Source organism: Benincasa hispida, chromosome 12 (genome assembly GCF_027475165.1).
Source record: "Benincasa hispida cultivar pf3 chromosome 12, pf3_genome.v1.1, whole genome shotgun sequence".
Lineage (NCBI taxonomy): Eukaryota > Viridiplantae > Streptophyta > Magnoliopsida > Cucurbitales > Cucurbitaceae > Benincasa > Benincasa hispida.
The window spans coordinates 27216451-27221269 of record NC_143489.1 but is presented as its reverse complement, the minus strand read 5'-3'; the positions used below and the strand labels follow the sequence as shown (position 1 = coordinate 27221269).

General features: G+C 33.9%; 1 long non-coding RNA gene across 1 annotated transcript; it reads left to right on the top strand.

Annotated features, from left to right (window-relative positions):
- Positions 1–666: 666 nt before the first annotated feature.
- Positions 667–3424, top strand: LOC150031900 (uncharacterized). The gene is made up of 2 exons (XR_016525174.1): positions 667–2467; positions 2804–3424. It is a non-coding gene; the product is annotated as an uncharacterized LOC150031900 (long non-coding RNA).
- The last annotated feature ends 1395 nt before the right edge of the window (positions 3425–4819 follow it).

The window sequence follows — 4819 nt, the reverse complement described above, 5'->3', positions numbered from 1 at the left end:
CCTCCTTTTCATTAGCCAACTCCAATCCATTAGTTGGCCTTACTTCCCGTTCCTCGCATATCTCATCTGTAATAACAAGAATCATTACATTATTCACTTCTATACCCTATCTCCCATTAATCTCACTAGCCCCTGTCTCTTTGTCATTGGACAAATGAGTCTCTTCTCCCTCTCATCCTCCACCCTCTTTTAGCCCTCTTCATCACAATTCCCCTTTCCAACTCTCATATGCTCTGTACTCCCTAATTCTCCTCCCACCTTTTCATCCTCATATGATCTCCCTCTTTCCTCCTCCCTCACTACTATAAATTTGGTCTTTCATGATGTAGAGAATTTTTGTTTTCTTGATGGTCATGGCAAAAGACCATCAAGAAAAGTATATTTCTTGATGCAATTAATTTTTATATTTAACTTGACGTATATGCACATTAAGAAAAATATATTTTGACACAAAAATAGTAAGTTTCCTCAAAATAGTAAATTCTCGATTTTTGGATTCATTGATAGCCAAAAACTATCAAGAAAACCTCTTTCTTGATGGGTGATGGCCATCAAGAAAGAAGCAATACTTGACGGGTACGGTCCATTAACGAATCTATCCATCAAAACAAATATTTAATTCGTGCACGATTTCAATTTTTGTCGTGTGGATGTAGTCAAGTGAAAACGGCGTCGTTTCCATGTAAGCTTTTTTTCATGGGCAATGACCTTTAAGAAAAATGGTTTCATTGATGGGCAAAAGCCATCAAGGAATCTTGGGCCCTCCTTTCCAAAAATAAATTTGTTTCGGTATCTCCCCTAAATCATTAGGAACCCTAGTATTGTTGCCGCCCAAATGAAGATTGTTGCTATCGCTACCCAAGTGAAGATCGTTGTCGCCATCGCCATGAAGAATGTTGTTACTGACGTCGTCGTGAAGATCAACTGTGTCGCGTCGCCCATATGAAGAACGATTGCTGCCGTGTTGCCCAAATGCAGATCGACTACTGTCACACCGCCCAATTGGCCATGATGTTCGATTACTGCTCAAAATCAAACCTAATCTGCCGCCGTGACTTAGAATAGTGATCTGCCACCATGACTTAGAACACAGTCGTCGTGACACGTCGATTTGATCCAACCGATTTGTTTCTAAATCGATTTCTTAGCTTCTATTTCATTATGTGGTGTATGGTTCTGTTTTGTGGAATTTATGTTTGTGTTTGTTGTTGTGTTTTCTTAGTTTCTAATGTTATTGTGCAAAAGATTGAATTTAATTTCTGAAAAAATTATAATTCTCAAACCTTTGAAAGAACAAAAAAATGACCAAATTACTCTCGATCTATGAGATTTAGTCTTAGTATATATATTTTGTTTATAACATTTCAATTTTCTAACTATATTGATTAATAATTTGGTTTCAATACTTTAAATTTTGTTTTTATCATATGAAAAATATTATTAAGATTTGATGAGATTTCTTACCAATATGTATTTGATAAACTCATTAGAGGTCAATATATTTGCAAACAACGAAAACTATATTAACAATTAAAATATAGGATCTTAATTGTTATAATATACTCAACCTTCGGACATAATTGTTATGAATTAAATATACATAAACTAATTTGTGAAGTTAACCTACTAAATGGAACAAGACTAAAAGCATAAGGACTAAAAAATGTTTCAAGTTTTGTTCCTTGCTCTTTTTTTTTTTTTTTTTTTTTTTTGTAGATTTGCTTTGTACGCTATGGAATGACTATCTTACAGTTATGGTAGTCACTTAACTTCTTTTTTTAAGGAGTTACTTATATAGGTTGATTAATTTAGTTATGGAATGACTATCCTGCAGTTATGATAGTCACTTAGATACTTTGTTATAAGTTTAGTTTAAGTTAAGGGTGACTCTCTCCCCCAATTTTATTTAACTTCCTTATATTAGATAATGTGGTTTGTGTCATAGGTTTACTTTTTCAAGAATGACTATATATTGATAGTTTTGTCTCATTGGCCTCATTGATTTAATGAAATCGAAGATCGATGCGTTAAAATTGCCAATAGCGATAAGGTTCGTGTTGAGACTTATGAATGAGGAGATGGAAAATGAATATCTTCATATCCCAATTCCTAAGCAGATTTTTTGGTATCAATTTAATTACTACTTGATGAAGGATAACATCAAACAGTTTTGTCAGATGGAGGAATTAGCACTTTAGTTATAACGAGTTATATAATATATGTACTAATTGCTAAAATCATTTATATTACTAATATATTAAAACATTTCTAATCTTAAAGTTTTTTTTGTTTTGCTCTTTAGATGTTTATGTGAATCTGATCCAAGTATTATGGAGGAATATGCATTCATCCATCCTACACAAATTTCAAGTGGTTCAGGCACTGATGAGCAGAGATCTCGATTATTCATGTGTGATAGGTCGGTGTCGATGAAAAATAAGTTATTGATATGTCCGTGTAATTCCAGGTAAGTTTAGAAAATGAGTATTTTTCTTTATAGTTTTTTAATTGGAAATATTTTTATTTAACTTTATTGAGATGTCTTTTATATAGATTTAATTGGGTAGTGTTTGTTATCTCCTTTCAAACTAATACAGTGAATTCAATTGACTCTATGGGACATGGTGTCCAAGAAGGGGTGAAGACTATGGTCAATATTTATAAGTATATAATAGTTATATCACATTATGTATATTATGTAAACATTCTGATAGCTTGTTGTTGGAGCTATAAAAGCACTATTTCCTTAGGCTTAATTTCGGCTCGTTAATGGATTTTACATGTTAATTATGTTATTTTGTAGGTATTAAGCACCAAAGGGGTAGAATCGAGCTTAAGATATCAAATGAGGATAAGTTGAAGCAATTTGGAGGTAGTTTGAGCATCCGGACTTCAAATGAGGATAAATGACCAAAATACCCCTGATCGAAGTGTTACAACCCTCATTCGTCGCTATAATGCAACGTTGTAAGGCAGTAGGCTCGTATACAGGGTAGCATCGCAACGTTACTCCTAGCGTTGCAACGCTGCAAAGATTAACAGAACACCAACACATCCGCGTGCGCGCTCGCCACAAGAAAGCATCACGCCTCTACCTCAACGCTCGAGGGCTGGATCGACAAGAATGTTGAGAATGTCGTAACATTCCTACTAGCATTGCAACACTGTAGGTGTAATATAAATTATCTCTTTCTGAATTAGATAGGAGGGAAGAGAGTTAGGCCATCTTAGAGAGCATGTTGCTCGTTTTTGGCCATTTCAGGCCAAAACTCATGAGACTTTTTTTAATTTTGAGTTGTAATTGTTAAATCTTGGCATCGTAAGTCGGATTTGAGGAATAGTTGAAGGCCAGGACGTCGATTTTTTAGGTTTGTAGGGATTTTCTTGAATTTTATGAGATTTGTTATGGATTTTTTATTGGATCTTTCTATTTCTTTATGATTTTTATTCTTTGATTCAATTTCTAGCACAAGCATATAGGATGATAAATTGAAGACTCAAATTTCTTGTATGTTTGTCTTTGCTATATGTGTTTTTTATGTTCGCAATGGTATTGAAAGCATGATTAATTCAATGGCAATAGGTTTTAGTTTGAATTATGGCATGATTTCTAGGCTATCTAGGATCACCTAATTGATAACAAAACCTAAAGATCGGGAATGCATTAGGATAGAATTTCCATTCTTGCTTAATGTTTTAATCAATCCAAGAATATTATGCAATTAACTAAGTAAGTTGTCTTTGTAACAAGCTTACTTAATTTAGAGATTAACGACATGTTGATTCTCATTGGGGAGTTTGTATGGCCTGCCCCTACATTTGATTAAGCTTAAGAAATAGTTAGTTCATAATTATTTTCATAATTAATCAATGACTAGATTCATAGAAAACCCTATGATCTCTAAATCGGCGAAGGTAATCTTGTGTTCAATCTCTCTTTTTCTCAATCTATCTTACCTTTTCGTATTTTAATTCCCACATTTAGTTTTTCTATCAATCAAACAACAAAATCCCTCATTTTTATTGCTTTCCATAGTCAAATTAAGCTTAAGAGAGATTTAATTCTTGGCTTCCCTATGGTTTAATCCAAGACTTGCCACTTATATTACTAGTTGGTATAAGAAGAGGTTCGGTGATTACAAATTTATTTGTTTAGGTTTAGGTTTTATTAACGACGTAAATTAGATCGGACAAATTGGCGTCATTGCTGGGGAGGCAAGCCAATTAATATCTTTTAGTTAAATTTGACTTGTAAAGTTTAAGAACCCCAAAAATATTTTTCTTTTTCTTGTATCTGCTTGTTTTATCATGGTAGATGATTTAAACATTTATTATGCACTTCTTGCGAGGGAAGCAACTTAGAAATAAAATGTCTGAACTAACCTCTCTTGTGCAAGTTATGGCTACTATGCAATTGCAGGAGCTTGAAATAGGTCGAGTCTATTTACTTCAAGGACCTTCATCCGAAGCATGTCCTCAACTTTTGTATGGTTTTGTGTGCGATACCTATTTTCCCTTGGAGATGCCTAGCCCGAGCTTGACGTCGATGCATTATCTTTCTGTCAGTTCAAGTAAGTCATTAGAAGAATTGGTTATGGAGATTTCTAACAACTCTTATGAGTTTTCTCAGGAAATCCATAGGCAATGGGAATTTTCGTTGTAACCATCCTCTGATCATACCAAGCTAAGCAGTGAGTTAACCGACATCGACTATCATATTGAGCAGCTAATTCCTCAAGCTTCCGGTCAAGGTAAGATGTTAGATAATATAATGTGTAAACTTGCTAATGGTTCTTCTCAATGTGAGTAGGAGACTATT